Raw genomic sequence first — 18611 nt, 5'->3', positions numbered from 1 at the left:
CAAGACACTGAGCGTCTTGTACAGCGCTGTTAACTACTCCCTTCACAGAACAGTGCAAATGGGCTCTAACCAGAATAGAAAGAGGAGTGGGAGGCCCCGGTGCACAACTGAGCAAGAGGACAAGTACTTTAGTATCTAGTTTTCCATAAAAAATATGCCGTTTCCAGCTACAATAGTCATTTACAACATTAACAATGTCTACACTGTATTTCTGATCAATGTTATGTTATTTTAATGGACAACAAATTTACTTATCTTTAAAAAAACAAGGACATTTCTAAGTGACCCCCAACTTTTGAACGGTACACACACACACACACACACACACACACACACACACACACACACACTGCTTACCCCTCTCTCCCTCTAGCTCGTTGCCACGGGCTGTAGTGTCCCACTAGTCCGTTTGGATAAGTTGTATATTTCTGAATTAATAAACCTTGTGTGCACATACAGTAGGTACCTCAGATATATCCTCTGTTTTCACTCCCTCCCGAGCATAGTCTGAGTGTTTCAACGCCGTTTCACACTGGGAATATCAATGGAAGTGGAAGCCCGTATCAATGGCTTGTGGGAGATTAGGCTATGCTATGCTGTGTAAAAATAACTATATTTTCATCAGATCTGGCAGAGATCATAGCAACGTTTCCTCGAGCAACATCCCGGTCTGTAATCTATGGTGTGACCGGGATGGGTTCCAGGACAGATCCAGTGAAAGGGGATTTAGTGGCTTATGGAAATAGAAAAGAGAGAGTGCCCCCCCCCCCCCCCCCCCCATGAGACATAGAGAGGTGTCCCCACTGTGTGAAGGAATTACAGAACTGTGTCACAAACATGCATACTGCTGCAAAAACTGCCTCGCTTTGAAACAGCATCCCGAGGATGATTATAGTCTTGCTAGCCGGGCTCTCAGCGGCTCTGGGAGGAAATTGGTAAAAGCGATGTTCTTTCTGATGGGAAGGAGAACGGTCAAATGCTACGGCATATGAATGCTGAGACATACTGTGTCTTAATTTCCCCTGGTTTTCAGATTGAAGAAGAACAGACAGGAGTGTTGAGCCTTGAACAGGAGATTGGAGTGGATCGGGTCTTCTCTGGTAAGTCACACTACGATACATAGCTACTGTACTTTAGGTCACTGGTGTTCACTGGGTCTTTGTGCTGATATTCCTTCATGTCACATTTCATACACAACGTCCTCTCTTCCCCAAACCGTTTCATTTCCCTCCAACACATGGAATGTCAACGCCTTGTCCTCAAACTTAAACACGTGTTTCCATCTATCACTTGGGATGCCTGGGCGGTTTCTGCTCTGAAAAAGACTGATATTACCAGCATGCTAAATGGAATGCGTGAAGTGGCGCTGTACAATTTAGTGGTCTAGCCTAGGAATGAATCAACGACTGAATGGCTGCCCTCCCATGGCAATGTCATGACTTTCCCTTGCTCGGATGGAATCTGCTCCTTTATTGCAAGATCCGTCTCCAGTGTAGCCTAGCCGTTCGCCTAGCTGCAGGCCATTGCGTGTGTGTGTTTGTGATTGGCGCTTGTCCACTAACGCTGTGTGCCAATGTGTCCCACCCTCAAATTGGGGCACGTTTTTGGAGGCGCCACATGGTTTTAGCTTATATAGAGTGCCCAAATGTGTCTGTTCAGTGCATGGAAAAGCTGATAGTTGTCAAGGTAACAAGCTTTCTTTTTGGTCCCTCTTCACCCCCCATTGAGCTAAGGGAGCATTGGTCTTAAACATGCCACTCTGAGAATAAAGTGTCCCAGTTGTGCTTAAATAATAACGTGTCCCAATAGCACTGTAATGGCACTTCAGAATAAAGTGTTCTGGTGTCTCTTCTATTAACATAAGGTGTCAGAACACATGGATTTCATGCTGAGGGAACATTCCATTTGGAAGTGTGGCGACATGAGACTAAAAGGTGTCATAATGCATTATAACATACTGTAGGTGTCGTAACACATTATAACACTTACTGCAGCAGGCCACAACACGACCCGGAGTAACCTTTGCCCTGTGTACGAAAGCAGTCGGTGCTGAACCTAGCGCTGTGATGATGACAATGCCGTTCCTGTTATAAGGTCCTGTTGAAGTGATAGTACATTGCCTTTAAGAGGAGGGGACATGAAGTCAGTGTGTTCAGTGGACTGTGAAGGATCCTACCTCCCACCTCAGTCGTTCCACCTACTGCCCCACAAACAGCAGTGCAGGGGGACACTGCAGCGAGATCCATTAGATGCTGCACAGCTGAGAGAGAGAGAGAGAGGGGAGGGAGAGGGGGAACGAGTGGGTAGAGAAGGAGGGAGTTAGAGCCAGGGAGAAGGAGGGGGAGAGAGAGGTGGGGGTAGAGAAGGAGGGAGATGGAAGGGGAGAGAGGGGGGGGGGGTAGAGAAGGAGGGCGTTAGAGCCAGGGAGATGGACGGGGAGAGAGAGGCGGGGGTAGAGAAGGAGGGTGTTAGAGCCAGGGAGATGGAAGGGGAGAGAGAGGTGGGGGTAGAGAAGGAGGGAGATGGAGGGGGGAGAGGGGGGGATAGAGAAGGAGGGCGTTAGAGCCAGGGAGAAAGAGGGAGAGAGAGGTGGGGGTAGAGAAGGAGGGAGATGGAGGGGGGAGAGGGGGGGGGGTAGAGAAGAAGGGCGTTAGAGCCAGGGAGATGGAAGGGGAGAGAGAGGTGGGGGTAGAGAAGGAGGGCATTGGAGCCAGGGAGATGGAATGGGAGAGAGGGGGGGGGGGGGGGGTAGAGAAGGAGGGCGTTAGAGCCAGGGAGATGGAAGGGGAGAGAGAGGCGGGGGTAGAGAAGGAGGGCGTTGGTGCCAGGGAGATGGAGGGGAGAGAGGGGGGGTAGAGAAGGAGGGTGTTAGAGCCAGGGAGATGGAAGGGGAGAGAGAGGTGGGGGTAGAGAAGGAGGGAGATGGAGGGGAGAGATGGGGGGGGGTAGAGAAGAAGGGCGTTAGAGCCAGGGAGATGGAAGGGGAGAGAGAGGTGGGGGTAGAGAAGGAGGGAGATGGAGGGGAGAGAGGGGGGGGGTAGAGAAGAAGGGCGTTAGAGCCAGGGAGATGGAAGGGGAGAGAGAGGTGGGGGTAGAGAAGGAGGGCATTGGAGCCAGGGAGATGGAATGGGAGAGGGGGGGGGGGGGGGGGGGGGGTAGAGAAGGAGGGCGTTAGAGCCAGGGAGATGGAAGGGGAGAGAGAGGCGGGGGTAGAGAAGGAGGGCGTTGGTGCCAGGGAGATGGAGGGGAGAGAGGGGGGGTAGAGAAGGAGGGTGTTAGAGCCAGGGAGATGGAAGGGGAGAGAGAGGTGGGGGTAGAGAAGGAGGGAGATGGAGGGGAGAGATGGGGGGGGGGTAGAGAAGAAGGGCGTTAGAGCCAGGGAGATGGAAGGGGAGAGAGAGGTGGGGTAGAGAAGGAGGGCATTGGAGCCAGGGAGATGGAATGGGAGAGAGGGGGGGGGGGTAGAGAAGGAGGGCGTTAGAGCCAGGGAGATGGAAGGGGAGAGAGATGTAAAGGGAAACTGACATGTAAAGGAACACTGACATCTCTGAGCTCATCTAGCCACTCACAGCTCGCATTTGGATGACAAACACTAACCCCACAGTCACACACATTCCCTCGCTCCTCTCACTCTTTACCTCTCTGTCTGTCTCTTCCTCTCTCTGTTTGTTAATCTCTCTTGACTCACTCTCTCTGTCTTTCTACCCCCTATCTCTCTCTACCCCTATCTCTCTCTCTCTCTCTCTCTATTTCTATCTCTCTCTCTCTCACACTCTCTGTCTCTCTATCTCTCGCTCACTCTCTCTACCCTCCCCCCTCTCTCTACCCCCCCTCTCTCTCTCTCTCTACCCCCCCTCTCTCTCTACCCCCCCTCTCTCTACCCCTATCTCTCTCTCTCTCTCTCTCTCACACACTCTGTTTCTCTATCTCTCGCTCACGCTCTTTCTCTCTGCCGCTTGTTGTGTATGTGTTGGTCAATACCGCTGTGTGTTCCAGGCAAGAGAGGCTGAGTCTACACTTTTGAGTCACCACCCCGGCAGAGAGAGAGAGAGGGGGCCAGAGAGAGGAGAGAGTGAGAGAGACAAAGAGAGGGCTACAGAGAGAGGCTGTAGACTGAATCGTCAGTTTGAAACACACTGAGGTGTGAACCAACGGGTCTTTGTGAGCGGTCGTATTCAGGACAGAGGGACGAATATGGCCGATGCAGAGGTTTCTATTCACGTCACCCAGGTTCTCTTTCACAGAGTTCCCTGGCTTGCTTCCGGAGAGCTTGTTGGTATTGTTGCTTGTGTTTTGTAGGTTTTGGTGTCAGCTGGCAGAGACAGGGGGTTGAGAGCTGAGGGAAGATCCACCCAGAATGAAGAGTCGTTGCCGCAGTTCAGATAAACACACATGGATAGGTGTGTAAATGACACAATATCTTTTCTGTGGCGTTGGATTTTTTTATGTCACATACACGAGACAATCAAATCAATGTATATTGTTGTTTTGATGAATAACCCACTTAACTACACTATGGCAGCCTCCTACACTCAAAACAGTGCACTAGGTTCAAAATAACCAAAGGGCAAATATAAGATGTCGCCATGAACCCCCCCCCCCATGAACTGTCCCTCCCTCCCTGCCACCCAAGCTGCTACAGTCATCTGCCAAAGTGTGCTGGTGCCTGGTGTAATGGATTAGCCTCTCCCTGTGAGTCGAGCAGCAGGTAGCTCTCCCCAGCGGAGAAAGCAATGAGATTAACCAGCATCAGGTCTAGGATCAGCTGTAACACAGATCTAGGGTATGCCTCACATACACACAGAAACCTCTCAGCTGTTCTAGGGTCAGCTCTAGCGCAGATGGGGGCCTCAAGGACACCAGTGAATTCAGACAGATACACAGACTAGAGCACATCTCTCTGACCTTTCTCTGACCTCTCTTCTTGTTGAAGCATCTGGCTGTGTCCGGAAGAGACAGAGAGACAGAGAGAGAGAGAGAGAGAGAGAGAGAGGGGGAGAGAGAGAGAGAGAGAGAGAACTCCCCAAGGGGGGCACTCTCCTCTGGCCTGTGTGGTTGAGTGTGATACATGTATAGCTGAGCTGGCCTGACACACTGGTGGACAGATGGACAGATGGAGAGGAAGAGGAGTTGCCAGTCTATATCTGGCTCTCCCTCTCCATCTCCATCTCATCACTGTGTCTCTCCCTCACTTGCCTCCCCCCTCCTTCTCTTTCCCCGTCTCCATCTCCCTCTCTCCATCAATCTCCATCTCCCTCTTCATCACTCCTTTCCCCTGCTTCTATCCTTTCATTTATAATCCATCTATCCACCTTAAGCACAGGGACAAAACGTTTTCCAAGCCCTTCTATACAAACACCACAAGATCCTATTGGATGGATGGTCTCAGTCGGACAAATTCAAACCCTGTCCTGTAATTCAGAGTATCTACGTATCTGGGCAGAGAGGATTGTCCTCACACGTTCGACTGGCCTGGTGTGTTATGCCGTGATCTATCTATTTGGAAGTGGTCGGTGTGCAGGGCTGACTGAGAATTTCAATGATTTATGTGGTCGATACGTCTGGGTCATGGTCCCAAGGCCAAGTCTATCTGCTCATCAATATGAACCACATGCTTCATAGTGCTAGGTGTTGCAGAATGCATCGTCTGTGGACCTATTTGGGCGGTAAGCAAATTGGAGTGGGTCTAGGGTGTCAGGTAGGGTGGAGGTGATATGGTCCTTGACTAGTCTCTCAAAGCACTTCATGATGACGGAAGTGAGTGCTACGGGGCGGTAGTCGTTTAGCTCAGTTACCTTAGCTTTCTTGGGAACAGGAACAATGGTGGCCCTCTTGAAGCATGTGGGAACAGCAGACTGGTATAGGGATTGATTGAATATGTCCGTAAACACACCGGCCAGCTGGTCTGCGCATGCTCTGAGGGCGCGGCTGGGGATGCCGTCTGGGCCTGCAGCCTTGCGAGGGTTAACACGTTTAAATGTCTTACTCACCTCGGCTGCAGTGAAGGAGAGACCGCAAGTTTCCGTTGCAGGCCGTGTCAGTGGCACTGTATTGTCCTCAAAGCGGGCAAAAAAGTTATTTAGTCTGCCTGGGAGCAGGACATCCTGGTCCGTGACTGGGCTGGATTTCTTCCTGTAGTCCGTGATTGACTGTAGACCCTGCCACATGCCTCTTGTGTCTGAGCCGTTGAATTGAGATTCTACTTTGTCTCTGTACTGACGCTTAGCTTGTTTGATAGCCTTGCGGAGGGAATAGCTGCACTGTTTGTATTCGGTCATGTTACCAGACACCTTGCCCTGATTAAAAGCAGTGGTTCGCGCTTTCAGTTTCACACGAATGCTGCCATCAATCCACGGTTTCTGGTTAGGGAATGTTTTAATCGTTGCTATGGGAACGACATCTTCAACGCACGTTCTAATGAACTCGCACACCGAATCAGCGTATTCGTCAATGTTGTTGTCTGACGCAATACGAAACATGTCCCAGTCCACGTGATGGAAGCAGTCTTGGAGTGTGGAGTCAGCTTGGTCGGACCAGCGTTGGACAGACCTCAGCGTGGGAGCCTCTTGTTTTAGTTTCTGTCTGTAGGCAGGGATCAACAGAATGGAGTCGTGGTCAGCTTTTCCGAAAGGGGGGCGGGGCAGGGCCTTATATGCGTCGCGGAAGTTAGAGTAACAATGATCCAAGGTCTTTCCACCCCTGGTTGCGCAATCGATATGCTGATAAAATTTGGGGAGTCTTGTTTTCAGATTAGCCTTGTTAAAATCCCCAGCTACAATGAATGCAGCCTCCGGATAAATGGTTTCCAGTTTGCAAAGAGTCAAATAAAGTTCATTCAGAGCCAACGATGTGTCTGCTTGGGGGGGGATATATACGGCTGTGATTATAATCGAAGAGAATTCTCTTGGTAGATAATGCGGTCTACATTTGATTGTGAGGAATTCTAAATCAGGTGAACAGAAGGATTTGAGTTCTTGTATGTTTCTTTCATCACACCATGTCACGTTAGTCATAAGGCATACGCCCCCGCCCCTCTTTTTACCAGAAAGATGTTTTTTCCTGTCTGCGCGATGCGTGGAGAAACCTGTTGGCTGCACCGCTTCGGATAGCGTCTCTCCAGTAAGCCACGTTTCCGTGAAGCAAAGAACGTTACAGTCTCTGATGTCCCTCTGGAATGCTACCCTTGCTCGGATTTCATCAACCTTGTTGTCAAGAGACTGGACATTGGCAAGAAGAATGCTAGGGAATGGTGCACGGTGTGCCCGTCTTCGGAGTCTGACCAGAAGACCGCCTCGTTTCCCTCTTTTTCGGAGTCGTTTTTTTGGGTCGCTGCATGGGATCCACTCCGTTGTCCTGTTTGTAAGGCAGAGCACAGGATCCGCGTCGCGAAAAGCGTATTCTTGGTCGTACTGATGGTGAGTTGACGCTGATCTTATATTCAGTAGTTCTTCTCGACTGTATGTGATGAAACCTAAGATGACCTGGGGTACTAATGTAAGAAATAACACGTAAAAAAACAAAAAACTGCATAGTTTCCTAGGAACGCGAAGCGAGGCGGCCATCTCTGTCGGCGCCGGAAGTAGTATCGTGGTGTAAGGAATTAGAACTTCGGTATACATGAATGGAATCATAAGAATTATCTTGTTTTAGACAGGACGAGCTAAGCTCCTGTGTACATCAGGGTTCCTGAACTGATGGCCCGCGGGTGATTTTATTTGGCCCTACCAAGAACACATTATTCTATTTAAAAAAAAATGTATTGTTGGGACATAAAAGGCTGTAAAAATACCAGCAAATCAGCTCCACGTGATTTTAATGGTGGAAAACCTTTCCAAACTATTCCCAAGCATAACAGAGAGATATAGACGTACATGTATGTGATCGTATACAAATGTAAGCAATCTGTTTGGGCTTTCTGCAGTTAATTTGCAGTACTACAAATGATTTGTAATTATGTTCCAGCCCCCCTGACCATCCGCCCAAGAAAAAAAATTGGCCCACGGCTGAATCCAGTTGATGATCTCTGGTGTACATAACGAGGTGTATGCAATTGCATGTGTCCACCAGAAAGCTCACAGGTGAAGAGCCATGAAACATATGTGTTCGCTCTTTTGAATCTAAGTGAATCTATTGTGTGCGGTATTTTACAGTAGTACGCCATGTTCAATACACCTTTCTGTCATTTCTGTGTTCACAGGTTGAACCTCCGATCTAAAGGTGGGACGTATGAGACACGTGTTCTTTCATCCGCCACACATCCCGACTCACTAGAACGAATCCCTTCCTCTTCATCTTCTTTCTTTTCTCTGTCCCCTCTCCATGTTTATTGCCTCGGCTCGGTCCTGCAACTAAATTCTTTGTGCTAGACGGTTCGCAAAGAAGACAAAGTGGGACAGAGTTTTAGGGGTAATATGGAAAGGAACTCCCCATACAGTGTTACATATAGGACCTGGACTGGAGACGCGCACACACACACACACGTACGCACACACACACACACACACACGCACGCACACACGCACACACACACACACGTACGCACACACACGTACGCACACACACACACGCATGCACACACACACACATGCACACACACACGTACACACACGTACACACACGTACACACACACACACAAACACACACACACACACACACACACACTGGCCTGGGCCAAGCGGTGTAGGGAAGCCTATAGAAAACAATGGAAGGGTTTGAGAGCTCCATAGCCCCTCTGAGGAGCCTTTGATTGCTTGTCCTGGCTCTGGGATGTGAGATGGGACCCAGTGGTAGCCTGATTTTTTGAAGTGGGAGCCGGGTATGAGCTGTGGGTTCAGGGAGGGGGCGAGAGGCTGGGTTGGGGTGTAAGTGTGTAGGGGCTAGTGTGTGGCTGAGGGGCTGAGTTGGGGAGGTAGGAGGGCCCTATTGTGGAGGAGCTCAATGAATGTGGAGGTGGAAAGCCTACTCAACAACACCGGGTCTATCTCTACCTCCCTTTTATCCTCCCAACCCCACCACCTGCCACTCGACACATTTTCTCACCAAACTTTCCCACAGACGGTAGTAACATATTCTGGTACCTCGTAGTGATCGATAGTTGGATTGTCCTAAAGACAGCCCTGTTGGTATTCAGACTGAACTCTTGTTCTATTGATACATTGTGATATTGTGAATAGCAGCAGGCAAAACATGTTCCAGGAACTGATAGCAGATTGTAATAGAGCCTTAACGTTTGTATCCACAGTATGTGATATTGTGAAGCAGATTGTGCTGGACTAATACACCACAACAACCCAGCGCATAGTGAACAGGCCCCGAATGACCCAGTGCTGACCATCAGCAGATTATAAAAGCAGCAGTTAAAAGAATGCTCTTTGATACAGGACTGTACTGGAAGGTCCAAGCTACGTTATGTTAACCGTTGACTCGCAGCACACAGCAGCCATCAAGAATGTAATTCACACACAACCTACGAAATAGCAGATTTATTACCGACAATGGGGATAAGAAAAATGGGATCATAGCAATTGCTATGATACAAAGACAAATGAGAAATAGGAACTGCTATGAAGCCTATGATGCATAACATCATGGAAGGCAATCGGTGTGACAAAATGGGAATTTGCTATCATACATAACATCCTCATTGAAGGTTGTCATTGTGTATCTAAGACCACTAGGACCTCTGCTTCCTCCTCTCTGTCTCGCCATAGCCTTTTTTGTCATGAACCTAAGCTTAAACCAGACTCCCCATATTGGCTCCCTTCCCGAGAGGCTTCCACCCATCAGAGAATAAGCCGCCGCTGTTTCAGAACATCTTAGTTAGGGAACTAAGGTTTCAATCACACCGCCATTGAGGAAGTTGAAGAGGTTTTAGTGGGAGCGGTCGGTCGGGGGGCGCAGATGTCAAGTGTACAGTTTTCTTTTCTTCCAACTTTTCTGGTGAGTTGAGAAATGGAGGCTTTGTCTGTCCGTGGCTTTGGGTTCTGTCTGTCTTCATGTGTCTGTGCTTGATGAAAGATCTCTGTAGGTATGGAGATCTGAGAGTAGCCGTGGGCTGCCATGGATACAGAGTGCCGTTTGACAGTGCTATTCCACTAACAGCTCCTCAGATGTTATTTTGAAGGAGAGACTTTAGTCTGGAGTGATCCCAGTCCTTCTACACCCGAGTGCCCTTCAGAAACAGTGGGTGAATCTCCAAATGTTGCAATTTTCGGGCGGCTTTGACATTGCGACATTTGGAGAGTCACAAGTGTCATACTGCATAGTAAACAAACCTTTTGTTGTACTCGCTCGCAATGTCCTCCAAGTCCAGATGTCGGCTTGCCCTGTGACAAATACGGTGACGTGTTTTGTATGAGTCTTCTCAAAGACTTGCAATGCATTTCCCTCAACCTTTATTCCTAGCTGAGATGTTTTTGTGTGCCATTTTGTTTGTGAAGTAAGCTTTTTTTAAACTATTCACACACTGACAAGTAGGGTATCGTAGAGTAGGGTTGTAAAAGGGCTTGTTTTTCTGAACTGCAAAAGAAGTTCCCAAACTATTCAACTGATGATAGTCCAGTCCATATGCATTCCACCCTACTCCCTCCTTCTCCTCCTGTGTTTGTGTATGGTAATGTTCTGCCACTGCTCAGCATATGAATGCGTTGACCCTTAACACAGTCATGCTGTCCACACTCCACACCGCAGACACCAGTCCTAATGTGCTTAAGATCCACACACACACCAGGATCCTATTAGACACAAATCCTAAATAAAACATTGTTCTCACTCCCTCACACCAGACAGGACCTCTCTCTCTCTCTCTCTCTCTCTCTTGCACGTGCACACGCACACGCACGCACGCACGCACGCACGCACGCACGCACACACACACACACACACACACACACACACACACACACACACACACACACACACACACACACACACACACACACACACACACACATCCGGGTCCGTTCAGTCTCATTGACTTGTCAGGATAGCAGACCCTCTCCTAGTAATTACCGTGTGGGGACCCTCTATCGAAGGTCAAGTTCAGATCCACAGCCTCCTTCCTCTGATTCTTAATCTGCTTTTAATGACTGCCTTTCTGTAGTGTCTCGGGTCGCTCCATTCTCCCTTATTGAGATACTGTGTAAAGAGGCAGGAGTCAGACTAATGTACAAAGGCTACAGTCAGGGGCTCATCGTTGCAGCAATCTGCAGTTACCACTATTTCATTACCTGCCATCAAATAGATCATTAGCTAACATTTGCCTCCTCGTGATTATCGTATTGATAGCCTGTTCAGGAACATCGAGGTCATCATCTTTTCATTTTTTGCTGCTCTGAAAAAAATAGCCATCTATCCCAGAGATATGGCTGGAATGTTAGAGCATCATTTGTATGTGAGGACATGACTGACTGCTACAGGAGGATGCTGTTATTGAGCTATTGAAATGGTGACAGGATGAGATGAAAGCAAATGCTATCATGTTCCATTCAGATTGAACAGGCAGTGATTGCCTCGCTCTGTAATGTGTGTGTGTGTGTGTGTGTGTGTGTGTGTGTGTGTGCCCTGACAGAGCGGCACATCTCTCACCTGAATACAAAGAGGCTTCTCACTAAAGTGGCTCTGCTGATTGGCATTGGGTGGAGGGGAATCTAAGAGAGAGAGAGAGAGTGTGTGTGTGTGTGTGTGTGTGTGCTCGAGCGTTTGTGCGTGCACGTATGTGTGTAGTGGGAGGTGGGGGAAGCTTAGTGAATGCCAATGTGTGTTTTCTATAGAGGGGAGGTAACAACACGATGTGGGACACCGACACACTGTGTTCACATTAACACTGGTCTCCCGTTAACCTGCTCTAACTAGAGGTGGTAATGTATAGAACTCAACCTGTAGCGCCCTGTACACTAATGCCCTTACTAGCCTGTGTAGGTAATGCAATCTATAGAACTCACCCTGTAGCGCCCTGTACACTAATGCCCTTACTAGCCTGTGTAGGTAATGCATTATTGACAAATGTAAAGTGGAAAAAGGATTTTTCACGTGGCTATATCGGTTCACATATCCATGTAGAACAGCAAGGGAAAATGAGAGGATACAAATAACATGTTTGTTGTTGTTGGTAACTGAATAAAGATGTTTTGTTGTTCAGTGTGAAGTGTTTTATTGTTCAGTCCTGTACGGTGTAGTCATAGCTCTGTGTCCACTGTGGGCCTCCCTTGACAACAGGACTTATTTACATACCCCCCCCCCAATTATAAAACCTAATGAGGAGGATTATGAGTAACATATGCTGTTAGCGGGTCTGTGAAATTTCCATTGGGATGCTGTTTCCACAGATAAGGGGAGAGAGAGAGAGAGAGAGAGAGAGAGAGAGAGAGAGAGAGAGAGAGAGAGAGAGAGAGAGAGAGAGAGAGAGAGAGAGAGAGAGAGAGAGAGAGAGAGAGAGAGAGAGAGAGAGAGAGAGAGAGAGAGAGAGAGAGAGAGAGAGAGAGAGAGAGAGAGAGAGAGAGAGAGAGAGAGAGAGAGAGAGAGAGAGAGAGAGAGAGAGAGAGAGAGAGAGAGAGAGAGAGAGAGAGAGGACTGGGTAAAGGCCGGCCCGTGGGCCGTATGTGGCCCGCGATCTGATTCAATACCCCCCGCAGAATCATGTTCAGATCACATAAAGAATTTGCGATAGTAGAGTTTTAAAAGCGTATTTGTTATTCAAATTAAAAGCCCAATGAATACTCGCCTTTATGTAATGATTTAACTCCCACCGCTTGTGGGACATTTATTTTGAAGACACGTATAAATAACAACTTCTCAAGGACAGACAGTGATTGACAAGCTGACACACACGTCACAGTTACAAATATCTTTTTTTTTAAAGAAAAATAGAAAAGTCGACAATGAATGTAGGGTGTTCCAGCAAGAGTGGACATCGAAATATTTCTTTATTGAGGTATCAGGGAAAGCTGTGTGCTTAGTGTGCAAAGAGAGCATTGCTGTCTAGAAAGACTACAAATTGTCCCGATACTTCCAGACGAAGCATGCAGAGAAATACAGGAATATGTCTTCTGAGCAGAGGGCAAGTGCATCAAAAGAGTTGCTTTCTCAGTTGCAAAAGCAGCAAGGACTTTTCACAAAATTGCATTCAGCGAACAACGGAATTGCGAGAGCGAGCTATGTACTGTTCTACAAAATTGCTAAACATAGCAAGCCATTCGCTGAGGGCGAATTCATTAAAACATGTTTAATTGACTCTGCAGCAATACTTTGCCCTAACAAGAAAGAGCTGTTTGAAAGTCATCTCTTACTGACTCTCACCTCTCAGCAATCCTGACTATACCTATACTTCACTGCTCTAGTCAATGCCCATCAGAGACTCCACTCCTCACACTGATTGAGTAGTTTAAATGTAATGTGGAGCTCTCTCTCTTTCTTGTGTTTTTGTGCATACCCGTTAACAAGAGTTCTGTCCGTGCTTCTAATAGTACCCACAAAACACCAGTCTCAACGTCAACAGTGAAGAGGCGACTCCGGGATGCTGGCCTTCTAGGCAGGGTTGCAAAGAAAAAGCCCTATCTCAGACTGGCCAATAAAAATAAACAATTAAGATGGGCAAAATAACACAGACACTGGACAGAGGAACTCCTGGGAAGACATTGAGACTGGTGTTTTGCGGGTACTATTTTATGTAGCTGCCAGTTGAGGACTTGTGAGGCATCTGTTTCTCAACCTGGACCCCCGGAACCTCCCACTCCTCTTTCTATTCTGGTTAGAGCCAGTTTGTATAGTATACAGCGTTGAACGAGATCTTCAGTTTCTTGGCAATTTCTCGCATGGAATAGCCTTCATTTCTGAGAACAAGAATAGACTGACGAGTTTCAGAAGAAAGGTGTTTGTTTCTTGGCCATTTTGAGCCTGTAATCGAACCCACAAATGCTGATGACCCAGATACTCAACTAGTCTAAAGAAGGCCAGTTTTATTGTTTCTTTAATCAGAACAACTGTTTTCAGCTGTGCTAACAACATTGCAAAATGGTTTTCTAATGATCAATTAGCCTTTTAAAATGTTAACCTGGGATTAGCTAACATAATGGGCCTCTGTACACCTATGTAGTTTTCAATTAAAAATCAGCCGTTTCCAGCTACCATAGTCATTTCAACATTAACAATGTCTACACTGTATTTCTGATCAATTTGATGTTATATTAATGGACAAAAAACATTTGTTTTTCCTTTAAAAAACAAGGACATTTCTAAGTGACCCCAAACTTTTGAACGGTAGTGTGTATCTGTCAAAACAGTCGTACACATGATGTATAATCCTGTAACACGAATGTCAGAAATATATTCCAGACCATATCCTGCTTCCTCGATCCCATCACGACACTGATTGCATTCTGTGACCAGGGAGACGTTGTCATCATTTTGATGCTCCCTCATTCTGTCACCGGTAGTACGGGAAACCTTGTGGTGTTTTTACTGCCAAACAGAGGCTCATAAACCAATGTCTGATTGCATGGGCCGTCACTAGTGCTGATTATTGGAGTTAATTAGGACCGTTTTTCCAGAATTTCTCTTTATTTCCTTATGAGCCACAGCACCTAGTACAGTAAGTTACTGTTGGTAGGGTACTGATTATTTGACTGTTCTTGGTAATGCATCATATTGTCTGGGACACAATGCCGAATCATCTCATGCTTAGCATATAAATTGTAACATTAAGTCAAGTTTAATCGAGCGTTTCCCTGTGCATGCTCTCTCTCTCTCTCTCTCTCTCTCTCTCTCTCTCTCTCTCTCTCTCTCTCTCTCTCTCTCTCTCTCTCTCTCTTTCTACATCTCTCTCTCTCTCTCTTTTCTCTCACTACATTACATTCAGAGGGTAGCCTGGTAAAATCCCGTTCCCCTGTCGGCTCATGGTCGGCTCCGTCTGTTGTGTGAACTGTCCCATGTCCACCGAGCTGTCTTTGTGCAACGAAGGGCTATGTACCAGGTCTGTGTAACGGAGGGCTATGTACCAGGTCTGTGTAATGGAGGGCTATGTACCAGGTCTGTGTAACAGAGGGCTATGTACCAGGTCTGTGTAACGGAGGGCTATGTACCAGGTCTGTGTAATGGAGGGCTATGTACCAGGTCTGTGCAACGAAGGGCTATGTACCAGGTCTGTGTAACGGAGGGCTATGTACCAGGTCTGTGTAATGGAGGGCTATGTACCAGGTCTGTGTAACAGAGGGCTATGTACCAGGTCTGTGTAACGGAGGGCTATGTACCAGGTCTGTGTAACGGAGGGCTATGTACCAGGTCTGTGTAACAGAGGGCTATGTACCAGGTCTGTGTAACGGAGGGCTATGTACCAGGTCTGTGTAATTGAAGAGGCCATCTCAGTGTGTGTGTGCGTGTGTGTGTCCGTGTGTGCCTGTGTGTGTGCGTGTGTGTGTGTGTGGTTGTATGTGAGCCCAGACAGCTCAATGCAGCATTGAACACAAGGGCCGAGTGTTTCCCTGGAATAAGGAACAGAATACAAGAAAGAAGAAAGAGAGATCTGGGTAAACGAATGAATGGTGAACTGGACAGCAATTGCTGTTGGCCTCTCAGCTAGTTGACACTAATGATTTACGTTGAAATAACAGACCACTCAATGCCTGTAGTGTTACTGTAGTGTTGTCGGTAGTTACTTAATAACCTGTTCAGTTAGTTGTAGTAATGGTTTAGTTTCCACTCACATTAGAAAGCACTCAATCACTAGTTACTAGTAGTGTTAGTGTAGTGTTTATAGTGTTACTAGTTGCTGCTAGTGTTACGATGCCAAATTTTTACTATTAGTAATTAGTACTAGTCATTAGTTTTACGAATGGAAACCCGCAGTCCTCTCTCTCATTAGAAAGCAGATGGAGAAGTCTAATTCAACTTCATGCCCTGCTTTAGTTCAATTATACTTAGAATAATATATAAGTATATATTGATACTTTCACCAGTCTCCTCATGTCACCCTGTCAAAAGCATCTCTTAACACTGCTTATAGCAGACTGACAGTTGCTGCCCCATTAGCATATTGCGTTTACATGGGCCATCATCAGCTCTAGACAACAACTGTGTTTTACTCCCTGTTCCACTGCCTCAGCAGTCTGCTGCCATCTGAGCTTTGTAGACTGTGGCTTCCCGAGGTTGTGTCAGCACTGGGCATAGGGTGGAACAAGAGCAATGTCAAGGCATCGTCATTTGGCATTAAGGGTAGTGGCTAGTGTTGGGTTTGTTTGACCCCGGGTGGTACATGTGACACGTGGGTGTTTCTAGGTGTGTTTGTGTGAGGGGCACACGGCGGTGGCAGCAGAGTCGGTGGTGAGCGTTGATTCTTCTTTTTTTTTCTCTCCCAATACGGCATGTAAAAAAAAACAAACACACAAAAAACACGTCTGTTCTTAGGCTTTAGATGTACAGTAGGGATGGTGTTTCTGGATCCAGGTTGGTTGTGGTGTGGAGGAGATCTGGAGGAGATGAGTAGAAAAGAATAAAAGGATTGACCCCAGCTCTGGTATGCTCTCATTGGGATTTAATCAGACGCACAATAAAGATAACGACTTTAATCTTCGTCATGTCCTACACCACTGTATAACACACCGACTTCTCGACCTCCAGGGGCCTCTAACCTCTAGAGGCATGTACATCCGGCCAATTGAATACATTCCGTCAATTGAATACCTATATTGCATTAAGATCACAATAAATGTTGCATAGTAGACATACTGTATGTGGAAAAACAACGCATCAATAATTTTGTATCGAATATTATATAGGGAAAATGGGGAAAAGCATCCTCCTAGTTCCTCGTTTAGACCTCTTGGAGACAGAGTGTTGAGGAAGTGTATCCAGAAGGACTCTCGTCTCAGGAGGAAATTGTCAATATCGCCCCCTTTACGTGGCATTTTCACGTTTCAATTCCCAGGTAGCGGAGAGAAGACAAGTTGTGCTTTGCCTGCTTGTTTTAAGCACTCTGCTTTTCAGGAGACGAGTAGGGCCCTAGCCCATGGTTGGTCCTCCACGTCTCCTGCCAGTGGTCGTACTGTGGGTGGGGGGTATGGGGCCCGGTGGAGCCAGACTGTCACACTGCAACACTTCTCCTAGGGATTATTACCCCCCCCCCCCTCCCACACACACACACACACACACACTCCCCCTCTCTCTTTCTCTTCCTCCTTTCTCTTTTTCTCTCTCTCTCCACTGACCAGCTGGAGGAGAGTTGTTACACCTCATTAATTTGGGAAATTAATTCTGTACGGAGTGTTGGCTTCAGAGCAATGGCTCCCTCTCAGATAAGAATCCAGGGGGCTTTGGGATTCCACATCCAATTATAATTAACACATTTATTCTCTCCCTCATCCAGGCCTGTCATATTCGGTCCTCCTGGTCTTTTTCACTAGATACTATAAATCAGCCAGTTCCTGCTACTTTTCACGGCTTTAAATGAATAAAGTGGCCTCCGCAGTGTGGTGTTTGTAACGTATCTTCAGTTGTCTTGGCATAAAGATCGTGCTGACGATACCTTATGGCCGGTACGATACAAGGGATTTTACAGTAAGTGATCTGTTCTGCACACACGCGTATATTGTCCAGTCTCTTTCATTATGAACTTTATTAGGAGGATTCAGCGCTTTACTGCAATGAATTTGAGACTGAGCAGATATGCACTTTGTAGCTTGATATAAAGGCTGTGTTTCTGCTACGGACTCCCCTCTCAGGCTCAGGTCCAGGGCTCCTAGCCTCCTGGCCCTAGCAATTGCAAATGAGCTTGATGAAATTGCTCCCATGGATCTTGTTGTTGTCGGCCGGTGTGCACAGCCCCGGGATTGTCTGCCCTAGGCGACGAATACAGGGTTTCCCCGGGGGTGCAGCGGCCAGGGCTCCCCCGGGGAGAAGACATGAACCCTTCCTCTACCCCTTCCTTCATCTTCCTCCCGCTAGCTACGGCGTTACTCTATCAGGCACCAGCCATTCGCTCAGGGCTGCTGGGGGCTGGGACTAGCCCTGAATTGATCACTCCAGACCAACCAATACATCAGCTGCCTGAGGAGGAGTACGGGATGATTCCATTTCCCACGACTGAGTCGAGCAAAGGCAAGCCGAGCTGTCGCCTACAGGCCTGGTTAAGCATCCGCCATAGTTGCTGGAATCGTGCCGGAAAGGACCATGTGAAATGAAAATATCTGAGCAATTGTGTGAAAAAGGGTATAATCCGTCTGGGGCTGAGCCCCCAGAGGCCTCACTACCAGACTCCCCCAGCCGTGGCCCCTGACTCACCCTACGGCCATGGGGGGCAGGAAGATGGAGATGAAGACAGACGGAAAGAGGGCTGGTTTTATTGGACTATATTATTCCTTTATTGAGGAACACACCTATAAAATCCCAATTCAGATATCACAGGCTGAGATAACAGAGCAGAGCAGTCTTCTTTATTGTGCCTTAGGCTGAGAAAATAGCTGTGCCATTTTCATGGCTTTAGTGGGACACACACCGGGGCGCCTTAGGAGGAGGATGGCAAGAAGGCAGCAGAAGAAAAATAGGTCATAACTCCAATTTCTGATTCACAAAAATGTCTCACTCTCTTCCTTAGAGCTGTGTAGTATTTCTACTGTTTGAG

General features: G+C 47.4%; 1 protein-coding gene across 11 annotated transcripts in view; it reads left to right on the top strand.

Annotated features, from left to right (window-relative positions):
- Nucleotides 1-18611, top strand: part of LOC139408501 (neuronal cell adhesion molecule-like) — a 110420-nt gene that overhangs the window by 60216 nt on the left and 31593 nt on the right. For all 11 annotated transcript variants that reach the window (XM_071152534.1, XM_071152561.1, XM_071152490.1 and 8 more), the window contains exon 2: nucleotides 1034-1100. The gene's annotated coding sequence lies outside the window, so the exon portion shown is untranslated. The remainder of the gene's footprint in view (nucleotides 1-1033; nucleotides 1101-18611) is intronic.

This window comes from Oncorhynchus clarkii, chromosome 1 (assembly GCF_045791955.1).
Source record: "Oncorhynchus clarkii lewisi isolate Uvic-CL-2024 chromosome 1, UVic_Ocla_1.0, whole genome shotgun sequence".
NCBI lineage: Eukaryota > Metazoa > Chordata > Actinopteri > Salmoniformes > Salmonidae > Oncorhynchus > Oncorhynchus clarkii.
The sequence above is the reverse complement of the archived record's forward strand: the minus strand, read 5'-3'. Positions and strand labels throughout refer to the sequence as shown.